At 34.2% G+C, this 15,664-nt stretch overlaps 1 protein-coding gene and 1 pseudogene across 7 annotated transcripts in view; one reads left to right on the forward strand and one right to left on the reverse strand.

The window, feature by feature from the left end:
* FARS2 (phenylalanyl-tRNA synthetase 2, mitochondrial) overlaps positions 1-15,664 on the reverse strand; it is a 662,046-nt gene that overhangs the window by 487,294 nt on the left and 159,088 nt on the right. The window lies entirely within an intron of this gene.
* Positions 14,133-15,165, forward strand: LOC141503262 (glyceraldehyde-3-phosphate dehydrogenase-like; annotated as a pseudogene).

Below are 15,664 nucleotides of genomic sequence, written 5' to 3' on the forward strand. Positions count from 1 at the left end.
GAGCTAGGATAACCCTGGGAAACCTGTTATGGACAACACCATCCACATTCAGATAAAGAAAGAAAACAAAACAAAAAAAACTATAGAATCTGAATGAACACAATGTTCACTTTTTAAAAATTTCTCAAATGTTTTTCCTTCCAATTCCAAGGTTTTCATTAGTCTAAATACCTCATATAGATTGTTCTTCACTGAGGGGAGTAGGGTGGGAAGGAAGGGTAGAAGAAAATTGTGTAACTTTTAGATATATATATGGATGAAAAAAATGAAAAAACTTCCATAATATGCAACTGGAAAAATAAAATATCATTATTTTGCCAAAAAAACTCTCCAAATATAGCCTCAGATTAAATTAGCTTTCTTGGCCACCATACTGCATTCTGAAGTCTACTAAAACTCATACTTCTTTGTCATGTGAAATGCTATTTAGCCAAAACTCCCGTCTTGTATTTGTGAAAGGAAAATACTTCTCTTTAGCATTTTTATCATCTTAAAAACTCATCTCAATGTTTGAATCTTGATTCTGTCCTCCAATGTAGAGAATGAATGCATCTGAGAGAGGCAAGCCTTTTCCAGTCTCCTGTTGTTGGGAGATGAAAAACTTCAGAACTGAATCACTGAAGGAGACAAAGGGAAGATAAGTCTACTGATCCTAAGCTGAGTGTTCTTAGCTTTTCTCAAAGAATTCTGTAACAGTTAAAGAGAATGCATTATGATTCAGCCCAATCAGTGGCTAAAGGTAGGGAAATATCAGAACTATCCATTCAAGAAAAAGAAGAGGAGACAAAGAGATTGATCTGTGGCAGAGATGCTGCATGATGAGAAGCAGTCCATTGGCAAAAAATTTACTGACTGGCCCCAGGGAGTAGTCACTGTTGGTCTAGATCAGCAGCAAAGGCCTAATGAGGAACAAACAGAAATAGTGGGTAGCAAAGGGCACTGAAATCAGGAAGAACTGAGTTCCAATTTTGTCTTAGATACTAATTATGTGATTGTGGTCACGTTACTTAAACCTACATCTGCCTCCTATTCCTCAATTGAAAAGTGGACATCATCATCATCATCATAATACTTGACCTTTCAGGGTGATTGTGAGGATCAAGTAAAAGCACAATACCCAACACAAAGCAAGCAAGTCCTTAACAAATTTCCTTCCTCTTCCTTTTCCTTCCCTTCACCCATTATGGTTGTCATTAGAAGACTGGATATCACACAAAAACTATATATGTTCTTGGATCTATGGAAATACCATGGCCAATGAAGAGTCAGTCCAACCAAACAGCCTATTAACTCCTTGAGAATGTCCTGAGGGAGGTCAATCTAAAATGATACAGGGGCAGGAAAGAGTACATGAAGTTCTCCTCTCAAATTTTTCCAAACATATCTAGAAAAAGCGAAGACCAAATCATGATGGAGACACATAAGAAATAAAAAGCTTCTGTAAGTCACTTTTCCATCCTAGGTTGGCACAAGAAGGTAGGCAGATAGTTCTTCAGGCTCTGAGGACCAGAACAGTTCAGGTGTGTAAACTCCCCAACTTGGGGGAAAACTGTACATAAGGCCAAGAGGAAATCTCAGACCAATAATAGGTATCTTGTCATGGCTGTGGGAACAGGTGTCAATTGGGCAGTTCGCCTCCCACTACCCAGACACAGATACAGGGCAGAGTGATGAAGGGAACTACACTTAAAGGTGCTATTCCATAGTAAGGAGCAGTCACAGATCCTAGGCTATGTAGCAAACAAGGAGCAAACTCAGAAAGAACAAACAGTGTTGTGGCTTAGACTCCCAGTAACAGAGTGAAGACTGCAATTCCAGCTTGTAGCACAATCTGCTAGTAATTTCCACCAAAATAAAACAAACTAAAGACCTTTGAATATATTTGTTTTTAAGCATGCTATCTCCTCTACAGAATATAAGATACAAATTAGATAATGAATTCCTTTAACTGGTCATATTATTTGAATTAACATTGCATATTTTCATTTGGCTGGAACCAATTACCACATTTAACATGATGACTACTTTGAGTAGTATAAATTTGATTACATGAGACTACTTTATGACCATATCCTTTGAATCAAACCTAGCTGAATTTCATTTTTATCTTGTAACCCTAGGGTCTAGCAAATTTCCTGGCAAAAGCATTTAATAAAAGCTTGTTGATTAATTGATAGTTACTCTTTGGACTCAGTCATTCACTTGATGTTGCATTATTGGGTCCATAATTTCCCTCTCAATTCTAAGTCAGTTCTAACAATACCATAAAACACTACCATTGATGTCACTTCTGTTCATCTTTTTCCCAAATGAATGAGAAACTTTTATCAATTGATTTGCTATAGCAATTTCCAGGCAGCATGGAGTCATAGGACATGGATTTTATCTGCCTAACTCTGAGGCCTGAGTTTTCTCATCTGTAAAATAAAGGAATTAGTATAGATATGACTAATATCCCTTCCAGCCCTTAACATGTGGTCTGATGACCTTAAGAGTCACCATTCTGAACCTATCAAAAAAACAAAATAAAGTTAGTCTGGCATAAGGTCCTCAACAAAGCCATTTCTGTTCTCCATAATCATCATTTTCTTTTCTAAATGTTCAAGAAATATCTCTTTTATAATATATTACAGGATTCAAAACTGAATTTATATATTTGTTTAATGAAAGGGCTACCATCACTTTCTTTGAACCTCTTGTAAGGTTCTAACTGATTCATCTGGAGTGATAATGATGAGAGATGGCAATATAAAGACATTTTTAAAAAATGAAAAAAAAGGTCTATCTTGAATTATTCAAATAATTAAGGGTAATCTGTATGTAGAGATTAATGTCTGTGAATATAATCAGAGAAAAGAAATAAACATGAAGGAACCTGAGAAAAAGAGAGAAGACTGAAGGAATTGGGGACACACTATCTGGCAAGATTAAAAACCAGGATGGTATTTTCCTTCTCTTATATAATTCCTCAGTATCTCCTCTGGGTCACTATGCCAGCACATCTGCTACAACATAATAATGTATCTTAGAGGCAATAGGGAAATATAGCCTGTTTGAACACCACTATAGCCCTACAAAGTTTTCAATTAATATGTTGTTAATCTAAATAGATAAGAATATTTGTATGGGTTCTCTCTGATGAGTACACTAAATACAGGAAATGTACAGATCATTCTGAATTAAAAGTATAAATCAGTCAGTACTGTGTAAACATTACATAATACTACAGGACTTAAAGGTGGAAACAATCCATCCCTCATTTGAAAGAAAAAGAAACTTGAGTCTTCAAAGAATCAAAATGATCTAACGAAAATTACACAAAGAGTAATTTAAAGAGTCAATAAAATGATCCAATTTAGAAACTAAAACAATACCGAAACAAAGAATGTAAAGCAGACCAATAGAAAACACCAAAATAGTCTGATATTTCCAAATGCAAGGAAGAGCTTAAGATCTCTCTGAAGGATGGTTATTAGACAACACTACTATTTCATGGGGGTTTTTTATATTATTTTATTTGTTTTCCAAATATATACAATAATAGTTTCTACCTTTCATTTTTGTAAGGTTTTGAATTTTACAAGTTTTCCCCACCCTCCCTTACCTCCCCATCCCCCCACAGAAGGCAGGCTGATAACCTTTACACGGTTTCCATACTACACATTGATCAAAACTGAATGTGTTGAGAGAGAAATCATATCCTAAAGGAGAAAATAAAATATTAAAGATAGCTAAATTATGTAGTACATAAGACTTCTTTTAAAAAAACTGAAGGTAATAGACTTTACACTCTAAAATTCTTTCTCTGGATACAGATGGTATTCCCTGTAACAGGTATTCCAAAATTGTTCCCTGATTACTGCATTGACAGAATGAGCAAGTCCATTAAGGTTGACCATTGCTGTTAGGGTGTACAATGCTCTTCGGGTTCCACTCATCTTGCTCAACATCAGTTTATGCAAATCCTTCCAGGCTTCTTGGAGTTCCCATCTCTCTCTTGGTTTCTAATAAAACAAAACTGTTCCATAGCATACATATACCACAATTTGTCTATCCATTCCCCAATTGATGGACATTCACTCAATTTTCAATTCCTTGCTATCACAAACAGAGCCACTACAAATATTTTTGTACAAGTGATGTTTTTACCCTTTTTCATAATCTCTTCAGGGTACAGACCTCATGGGTTTTTTTTTTAAAGCACATCTCTCAGCAAAAATGGAAAGAAAAAACTGTTCTTAAAACTAAGAAAGATGGCCTCCACCAACATATAAGGTTTTTGTCTTATATCTTGACCTTCGATTTGTTCACTGTGTTCTGTCTCTCAAGCAGAGGATATATTCAAGTGCTAGAGAGGGTTAGAGGAGTTCTATTCAATCTTTCTTCCTCTAGTACAAATAGTCCCTCACAACAAAAATAACTCTGATGAGGTAGGCCCATTTTAAGCATTCTACAAATACTTTTTTGTATTGAATTAAATGACAAAAGAGAAAAATCGAAATAGAATAAAATCAAACACTTTTACAGATCTTCAAGGTATCTGGTCTGTTGCCAAGCACTTGCAGACAATATTCAATAAAACTAGTAATAATAGATTACTGATATGAACTCTATACATCAGGATACAGCAAGTCCATAATTGAGAGCAATGAGCAGACTAACAGTGGCCAAGAAAATGAAGGGATTTCCCCATCCTCATGCAATCATAAACTGAGTCTTTATTATAGATATTTAGAATAAGATGTTGCCTCAAGCCCAGTTGAAGAACCCAAGTTCAGTTACTGAGGAGCATGAAATTAATGTTCCTTTTAGCCAGTTAGCTAATGAATAAAATAATATAAAACCCAGAAAGGAAAGAATTGTTTATTTCAAATTAAAATAACATAACAAAACTGTGATGTTGCAAAACATAAAGGGTGTGAGTCATTTTCAATATTTAATTCCTTTAAAAGGGCTTACTTTTGTAAGTAACAAAACACTGACGTTTGTCTTTCTTGATCTAGACCTGTAACTTCATCTGGATAAGTTTTCTACCTTGTCAGTAATTCTTATGCAATTTAGGTTCTTATAGTATGGCCTAGAAAGTGAGTGACTTGCCCAGGGTAATGCAGCTAGTATGTGTTAGACAGGGAGTAGCAAGGACAGCCCTCTTTGCCTCTGCTACACTACTAAATAATGCAAAAAATAATTCTATGGTGAGCTAGGGATGTAGTGCTGGCTCAAGGTCATGAACAAATCCCATTTTTAACACTTACTATCTCTGTGAAGCTGAAGTACTTTAACCTTGATGAATCTCAAGTATCTCCCTAATGTTATCTAAATCTGCTGTCTGCTAATCTAAGAAAGGTTGAGAGATGGACTTTTTGTTACTTTAAGAACTTAGAACAATAATTTCTGCAAAATACATGAAAAGTTTTAAAGCTTTATACCCTTTGAAGTAAAGCATCCTGAAAATAACGATGTTCTTCATGATTCCAGCATTATTAGGAATACTTCCTTCTTTAATATGCTATAATAAAGTTATATTGAAGGACATATTGAGTAATAAATAGTGCAAATTATAATCCAAGTAGGGCAAATGATGCATCCCCTGAAGTGGACACATGGATTCAAATTTGTGCTATTCTAAATTATAATTATAAAATATATGGATATGGTCACTGTTCTCACTCCAAAGGAAATAGAGTATGAATTTAACTATAATTCATATGCAAACATATTCATATAAGTATGAATATAAAGGTATTTATGATATACATCTTTTGAAACTAAATATTTTAATAATAGTGACATGCTTGTATAAAATTCTAATGTTACTACAATAATTTAGCAAACATTTTATTAGTGGCAGTTATAAACAAGGTTATTTCACAGCCTAAACTTCTGAGAGCAGTGAACATCCACAATTTACATTATGCACATACCTTTTCTGCTTTTTTAATTAAACAAGGAATTAAAAGTTAGTGGAGGTAGAATGCAAAGTATATTCTCTTGTCATTTTCTGAAATAATCAAGTGCATAACAGCTTCTGAAGTCCCGGAGTGGATGAAAGAAAGCTTAGAATTCTCTTAGGGGCATCTAGGTGGTGCAGCAGATAGAGTACCAGTCCTGGAGTCAGGAGGACCTGAATTCAAATCTGACCTCAGACACTTAATAATTACCTAGTTGTGTGGCCTTGGGTAAGCCACTTAACCCCATTGCCTTGCAAAAAAAAAACCCTAAAAAATAACAAAGAAGAATTTTCTTAGATCTTTTTAGTCTCCTCATTTTTCCATCTGGTGCATTATTAGAACTTTATTGGGGTATTTATGAGAACCTGGACTTCTCAAGATTCTAACATGCCACTATATTCATTGGAATTTACCCTTGGTTTAATTAATTTTCCAAGTTCATGAATTTAAAAAGTCATATTGGGTGAGAGCTGCAGAAAAACCTGAAGAGGTAGGCTTACCATTAATCATTACTTAAAAAAAGAAAAAAAAAAAAAGAACAGCTTTTTGAGGCCCATAACAAGAGAGAAAACAGGGAAAATATCAAGACAGACACAAGAATTTTAAACTCCTAGTTATTTGAGCTAGGCAGTGTCCTGAAAGAGACAAATACCCTGACATACCTCAATCATCCCTGAGAGCCTCACAGCATTAAAGCATAATGCTCATTCCTAATGATCCAAGGATTTAGAGCTGAAAGTAGACCTTAGAAATCATTTCACCCAATCCTTTCATGGGCCGAGGATGAAACTGAAGCCTAGGGAGTAAAAAGGATTTATCCTCATGTCACATAGGTAAATGTGAGGCTCTATGTCAAATCTTTTTACATCACACCTATGTTTTTGAATGATACCTTGTTGCCTTCCATGATTCAGAGTCATAGAAGTTAAATTTTGTTTGTAAAACTGTATAAGAAGCCTGAACAGTTAAAGCTATTTGAGTTATCTTAGAGTATTGGATGACATTCTAGACTGGAGATAAAAGAGTTTATCTAAGGCTCCCATCTTTGACTAATCTGGAAAAGATTCTTAATCTCCATAAGCCTCAGTTTCTCACTTTAAAAATTAGATATCTAGAAATATCTGATTTGATTAATAAAATATTTTTGAAAGAAGGGACATGTATATGAAGAGGCTACAAGAAATATCTGATTCTGTAGCCTCTTCAGAAACACCCCCCCTTTCAAAAAATATTTTATTAATTAAATAATTGATACATTAAAAAGTACTTTGCAAATACTAAAGTGCTATTTCTTTACCATGCTTTATTAATCATTATTTTATTAAAGGTTTCAATCAAAATTGGCTAAAATAAAAAAAATTTGGTGCTTAACAAGGGGTAAGCACCCAATTATTTGGAAAATCCATATTTCCTAATGATGATGATGATAATAATGATACAGTTATGAGATATTTCTCTCTTCATATCTCTACTCTTCACAGATTATGTGAAACAATAAAACCCATGCTTCATCATGCCAACATCACTCTATCCTAAAAGTATACCAGTATACTAGGAAAAAATTTTATTTTTTCTCTTTCACCTTCCTGAAAAATTTGTTTAAAACTTTTCAGAGCAGTACATAGATAATTTCTAAGTTACAGCAGACCAAAAAAAATGCCAGTTTGCCAGAAAATATCCTGCAGAAATTTTCCATTTTCCTTCCTGATATGTCAAAGGATATATTTGTCAAGAAAACTCAAGGAAAGCAGAAGCAAAAAAAAAAAAAAAGAAGTATAAAAGAAAAAAGTGAAAAAAAATGAGGAAAAGAATGTTGTTGATCATGAGAAAGAGCTAAAGAAAGCATTATGAAGAGCTAGTCACCTACAATAAAGGAAATAATTGAAAAGACTGTAGATGAAAACCAAGAAGAAAGGGAGAATAATTAGCTTAGATTATCTAAGCAAAAAATGTTATGGTTATACCTGGCAAACTAGTTAGAAACGATTTTGCTTTATGCACTACAGCTGAAAGAGTGGGGGAAATAGGGAAAGTAATTTACCTATTAGCTTGGGCAAAGATGATCTTACACAAGGAGCCAGTTAAAAACAGATAGAAATCTGAAAGGGTAATTTTGCTTAGAGGGTTTAATCAAGGAATCAATATTAATATTTCATCAGTATGCCAGGGAAGCTGAAGCTAGAGTGCTGGACCTAGAGTCAGAAAGACATGTGTTCAAATCCAGCCTCACATACTGAATTCACTGTGTGACCCTGGGGAAAAAAAAATACACTCTTTGCCTCAATGTTCTCCCAGGTTTGAGGAACAAATGTGATAATAATTGTAAAAATAGTGTCTGGCCCACTGTAATGTTAGTAATTATTTCATGCATCAAATGGCTTAACATCTAAATACAGGGAAAAAAAGTAGAATTCAGGCAGAAAGAAACAGCAAAACTGCAATATTAGGTATTTCAAAGAATTTCCTTCAAATCTAAACAAATTTAACAAAAAGATACAAGAAAGTGAGAAAAATTAAAGAGCTGAATACAATTTGAGAAAATTAAATAAGATAGATCTCTACTCATGAAATGGGAATAAGATGAAATATATATATATATTTCTGAATTCAAATCCAACCTAACCCTATTTGCCTCAGTTTCCTCATCTGTAAAAAGGAAATGGCAAACCACTCCAGGATCTTTCCCTAGAAATTCCAAATAGGGTCACAAGGAGTTGAGCACAACTGAAATAATTCAATAACAATAAGTAATTTAATCCTAAAGAATTAATTAGTAAAACAGAGAACAAATTAGAGAAACAATAGAACATATCCTGAAGGAAAATGAAAACATAAAACTTCTGGGATAAAGAAAATGAGGATTACAGGGGAAAATTAATATCTTTAAAACCAATAAGGTGTGCTACTAAAAAAAGAGAAAAGCAACACATTTTAAAATTTCACCTATATACTAAATTAGAAAAAATTAGAAACTGAAAAAGTTAAAGCATGATAATAATGAGATGGTTTTGGGGGGAGTCATAAAATATTTCATTTGTAATCTAATTTTAAAAACAAAATTAAATTATCGGTATAAAAAATGGAAAGATGAAATAAAGAAAACAATCTGAAACCTGTCGAACTTTATAACAACAAATTCTAGAAGTATAAAATATCTAGACGAAACAAGAAATAGATTGTTTAAATAATTCATATTTAGAAAAAGAAAATTAATAAGTCATAAATGAACTTATGAAGAAAAACTTCCTAGGATCAGATGAATTTACAAATAGAGTTTATAAAATATTTAAAGAACAATTAATTCTAATATTTAATAAATTGTTTGCAAAACAGGAAAAGAAAGAATCCTAGCAAGTTTAATCAATGATACAAATAGAGAATCCATACCTAAACTAGGGAAAAGACAGTAAAAGAAAATGGCAGACTAATTTCTCTAATAAGCATAGACTCAAAAATATTAAATAAAGTAATACCAAGAAGATACAACTTTTTTGAAAATTATATTCTATGATTGGGTTGGATTTATTCTAAGAATTCAGAGTTTGTTAAATGTGAGGAATATTAAAAGAATAACAAACCACATTAATAACAAAAATTAAAATGTCTTAATTATTGATAGATAAGGGAAAAATGCCTTTGTCAAAATTCAACACCTGTTTATCTTAAAAACACTAAAAATAATTTTAAAAACCCACACAAATACACCTTTTCTTAATATGGTAAAGAGTAGTCCTCTAAAATCTAGAGTCAACATATTTAAAGGAGAAAGGTCAGAACCATTTATAAAAAAGATCAAAGGCCAAGCAAAGATGTCTATGATTACTATTATTTTTTGAAAACATGCTTGAAATGCTAAGTATCAGAGATAAGAAAAATCAATTCAAGAAAGGCACAGAAGCAAAGAAGAAACTTACTTGAAAATGAAGATACAAAGGGTCAATTTCAAAATTTACTAAAGGATTTCATCATTAAAGTAACAGAATCCACAAAAATAATCTGCTATTGCTGTTTAATAATCAAAAAAACTGAGCTGGAAGAAATAGAAGAAGAAATTCCATTCAAATTAAGTACAGAATGTGTAAAATATTTAAGAGTCCACCTACCAAGATGCACAGAAGATAACTATGAACAATTATAAAATACAATTGTATTGTAGTTGAATACAACAATGAAATCCTCTTTTTTAGCAGTAAAGACAATTAGAGAAATATTTACTGTTTGTGACTGGTCATGACAATATAATAAATTGACAAATATATTTATTAATTTATTCAGTATTATACCAATCAAAATACCAAAGAATTACATACAAAGGTAGATAAAATAATAGTCTATGTGGAACAATGAAAGACTAAGACTCTCCAAAGAATTAATAAGAAAATATGGGAAGGAAGGAAGTAGGGTGCCAATCTCTACCTATTTAAAAAATAATCATCATCAAAAGTATTTGGAACTGGTTAAAAAATGGCAAGTTTAGTCAACAGAACAAATTAGGCACATAACATTTATTAGCAAATGAATGTAACAAGAATGTTTAGAATAAAATCCATTATTTTTCACCACTTACATTTTTAAATCTCAGAATTCCAAATTCTCTCTTCCTCCCTCTCCACCCTCCCCACCACTGGGAAGGCAAGCAATTCAACTGAGGTAACACATGAAAAATATTTCCATACTAGTGATGCTGCAGGAAAAAAATAGCCAAAAAAAAAACTCTCAAGAAAAGTAAAGTTTAAAAAAGTACACTTTAATCTGATTTCAGACCCCAACAATTCTTTATCTGGGGATGGATAGCATTTTTCATCCTTAAGTCCTTCAGAGTTGTCTTGGGTCATTGTACTGCTGAGAATAGCTAAATTATTCACAGTTGATCATCTTAACAATATTACTGTTAATTTGTACACAATATATTTCACTTTACATAATTTATGTAAGTTTTTCCATGTTTTTTTCTGAATCTCGCTCATCATTTCTTACAGCAGAATAATATTTCATCATAATACCATACCACAATCTGTTAAATCATTCCCCAATTGATAGGCAACCCCCAATTAGAATCAAATCTAAAAGAAATGCATATAGGTACTCTGAATGTAGAATAGATTATAATAAGAGGAAAAGGTATGAAATTTAATCCATTGCCTTTGGGACATTCAGTTTAGCAATGAAAATGTCTCCTTTGCATATTTCCAGATTATTCATTATAGTCCAAATCTCTGGATAAGTGACTGTATATTAAATGAGTGGTTACCAAAACAACAATAACAAGTTAGCTTTTATACAGAGCTTTAAGGTTTATAAAGGGCTCTACATATCTCTTTTGATACAAGATTGGGAGGCAGGTGCTATTCTCATTCCCATTTTGCAGATGATAAAACTAGGAACTGACAAGTTTAATGACTTGCCCAAGATTACTCAGCTAGTAAGAGAGGTCACATTTGAACTCAAATCTTCCAGCTCTTCAAGTTCAACTTTATGCACTGTTCCAGCAAGATGCTAAATTGTGGCCAGAGAGAAACTATACACATACTCCAAAAATTCAGGAGAAACTGATGCTTCCTCCCACTGACACTTTCAACCATGACAGACAAGGTGAACTCTTGCTAACTGATAAGATGAATCTGGGTAATAAGATTTCAAATGATACAAGAGCACAGCCATGAGGAAGTCTTTGGATTTAACTAAAGCACCTATGGGTTATCTGTGTAAATATGTACTTGATCTGCTATCTTTTAGATAGATATCAAAAAGGACTTTTAAATAGCACAATTAATTTAATGGCAAACCAATAAGTTCCATTAAAATAAAATTTCTTTAATTTCCACATATTTTTCATTGCAGTCACACTTACTTTTTAACTTAAAGAGGATATAGGTAGTATTTCAGGTATACAGAATGATTCATGAGCTATGATGGGCAAGTTTGAAAATTGTTGGAATTGTATTGTCAACAAATGCATAAAAATTAATTATCTCCAGAATTATTTTAATTCAGGTCAGCCTTGGAATGGTGATCAAGACTAAGATAGGCCTCAAGAGATCTAATTTGATCTATACATCATCCCTGAAGATAGACCAGCCTCCTCCCATTTCACTCCCAGTAAAAAGAATTTTACAAAAGAGAGTTAGTTTTGAGCTTAATTCTTATTTTAGGAATTTTTAAGGTCTAGCTTAAGGTCCTAAATTCCACTGATGATACCATAGGATCAGTATACAGTAATACAGTTTTACATAAAATTAGTCAAACAGATTGGTTATAAGAGGAACTAACCCATCCAGGTGTGGGACAGATTCAAATGGGACAAGATGAGATGGACTATTATTCCCCCAAGCATCTTCTATTCTGTACATGAATCACGTCCACCTCTGTGCTTTTGGCCTTTTGAGAATACAGATATGCACTGTGCAGTCTTTATTGCCACTTTTTATAGAACAGGGACTTAGAAATAGGTGGGAGTTTTTTTTTGTTTTCCCAATGAGGCAAGCAGAGCAGACAGATGCTGTGACCTGGATATCAAAAGATTTTTAACATTAAACATGAATGAAAATGTAGCTTTTCTTGCCCAGTAATGGTAATTGGCATTTTGTCAGTAACCTATATTTCCTTGAGACCTTGATTTATTGTCTTCTATATCATATTAGTTTTCCAACAAGCTTTTACTTTTATCACTAGTTATTACTCTTCAAATTTTAAAACATCCAGCTTTTCCCAAGAGTAGGAATATTAATCTAAATGTCTCTTATATGGAGATTGGATTACTATGCCATTGCTGTTAAAATCGTATTACAAAAAAACATGTAATTTTCTTATAAAACCATAGAACCTAAACTTGGAAAGTCAGCTAGTTCAAGGTGTGTCCAAACAAGAATTGATTTTACCAAACAAGTGAGCATACAGACTTTCTTGGTAGTTTTCAAAAGAGAACATATACCACCTTCCAAAATAATCAACAAAATTTTTGTTTAGCTTTTTTTCCTTTTTAACTCTAAATCTGAGTCTTCAGACTTTCTACCAAGTCTTCCTAGGTCTACCCTGTGGAAGCAAGCTTAAATCTAAATTCTCTTCCACAGGATAGAGATACCATAAACCTGATGAGTGTTCTCTTCTCCTAATTAAATATAACTCATTCCCTCATTTTATGCTCATATAACATTGTCTCTTAGTACTTTCAAAATCCTGGTAACCATACTATAGAAAATTAAAGTTTGTCAACATCCATCCTAAAATGTGACATCCAAAACAAAAAAAAAAAAATCCAGATGTGATTTAACTATGGAAAGATTCATTTTTGGCTATATTTAGAAAAAATGAAAATCAACAAAAAGAAAACATCACTACTGGGAATAAGTAGAAAAATGTTCACACACACACATACACACACACACACACAGACACGCACACAAAACTCTTCTTCAATTCTATATCTGTTTTCTTTCCCTAGGAAAATGATTCCAGTCTAGAAAGGATAAAACAAAAATGGGTAAAAGATAGTTGGAATCTAAGTATCGCATGATGGCAGTCTTGATCCAGAGGGAGATTGAAGTCAGGTAGAGCACTTGAACTCAGGAATTCTGATATGCTCAGGTTAAAAAAAGCCAATCAGGTGTCCACAAAAGTCTAGTCCCAAAATGATGAAGCACTAAGCGAAAGGGTAGAACCACAAAACTGCCTATGGAAACAGTCCAGGCTGGAAATAAAGTAAGTCAAGGTGTCCATGCCAACCATTAATGGAATAGGCCCATGAGTGGCTCCCACATTTCCAGCCTGGACAAAATAGGGAGATTAAGAAGATGAAGATGAAGACAAAGATGAAGAATTCAAAATGGATTAAAAAAATAGTAAAGTGGCTAGCTATTGTCATTGAGTTAAAGCTCAGATGAATTCTATCTCCCAAAATGGAACAAATGATAGGTATAATTTTTTCTATACATCTGACACTGATGGATAGAATATAGGATTAAATGTGGAATAATGTCTTGATTTTCAAAAAAAAGGAAGAGATTAGGGTCTACAAAGGATAGGATAATCGGTTTGACTTAAAAATCTCTTCACATTCTTGCTAGCTACAAAAGATCATCACTTCTTTTTTAAAATGTTGAGAAACTATCTCATTAATAATACATTCTAGGCTCTCAGCTCTTCTCCAAGCTCCCTGCAAGGATCTGCTGCCCTGGTCAGTCACATTCGTGAGCCAAGATGGTGAAGGTCGGAGTCAACGGATTTGGCCTCATTAGGCGTCTGGTGACCATCTCTGGCAGAGTAGATGTTGTGGCCATCAATGACCCCTTCATTGACCTCAACTACATGGTTTATATGTTTCAATATGATTCCACCTATGGCAAGTTCAAGGGCACTGTCAAAGCTGAGAATGGAAAGCTGGTGATCAATGGAAAAGCTATTAACATCTTCCAGGAGCAGGATCCCACCAATATTAAATGGGGAGATGCTGGAGCTGGGTATGTTGTAGAGTCCACTGGTGTCTTTACCACCATGGAGAAGGCTGGGGCTCACTTCAAGGGTGGAGCCAAACGGTTCATTATCTCTGCCCCTTCTGCTGATGCCACAATGTTTGTGATGTGAGTGAACCATGAGAAATATGATAACTCCCTTAAGATTGTCAGTAATGCCTCCTGCACCACCAACTGCTTGGCCCCCTTGGCCAAGGTCATTCATGACAACTTTGGCATTGTGGAAGGACTCATGACCACAGTGCATGCTATTACTGCTACCCAGAAGACTGTGGATGGTCCCTCTGGCAAGCTGTGGCGTGATGGGCGTGGTGCTGCCCAAAACATCATCCCTGCTTCCACTGGAGCTGCTAAGGCTGTAGGCAAGGTGATCCCTGAGCTGAATGGAAAGCTCACAGGCATGGCTTTCCGTGTTCCCACTCCTAATGCATCTGTTGTGGATCTCACCTGCCGCCTGGAGAAACCTGCCAAATATGATGACATCAAGAAAGTAGTGAAGCAAGCATCAGAGGGACCCTTGAAGGGCATCCTGGGCTACACAGAGGACCAGGTTGTATCCTGTGACTTTAACAGCGACACCCACTCTTCTACTTTTGATGCAGGCGCTGGCATTGCCCTCAATAACCACTTTGTCAAGCTTATTTCATGGTATGACAACGAGTATGGTTATAGCAACCGTGTAGTCAACCTCATGGTCTTCATGGCCTCCAAAGAATAAAATGGGAAGCCATGGATAAATCTTCATCCCCAGCCCCCCCCCCAAAAAAAAATTACATCACTTGGGGAGCCCACATCCCTAACATGCATTCCTCTACCAGGGATCCTGTGCCCCATTCACATCCTTGTCCCAAAGCACCCCTGTAGTAGGGGGGAGAAGTCTAGAGTACTTTATTGTGTACCATCAATCAAGTCACCATATTCAGTAAAAAAAAAATAATACATTCTAATTTAAATTAAGCTTTTGTTGTTCAGTCATTTCAATCATATCCAACTCTTCATAAAACCATTTGGGGTTTTCTTGACAAAGATATTGGAGTAGTTTGTCATTTTCTTCTCCAAAATTAAGTTCATGGGTTTATAATTTGCAGGCTCAGTCCTTCCTCCCCACTTCCCCCTCTTTTATAAATCAGATGTGTGTCCATTTCTATTCTTGTAATAGCTCCATTTCTCTAAGATTTAGTTTAAGGTTTTCTTTTCCTTTTTTTAAATAAAATAGGTTCACAGAATGGTACAGCCTGATGAAAA

The sequence above is a fragment of the Macrotis lagotis genome, chromosome X (genome assembly GCF_037893015.1).
Source record: "Macrotis lagotis isolate mMagLag1 chromosome X, bilby.v1.9.chrom.fasta, whole genome shotgun sequence".
Lineage (NCBI taxonomy): Eukaryota > Metazoa > Chordata > Mammalia > Peramelemorphia > Peramelidae > Macrotis > Macrotis lagotis.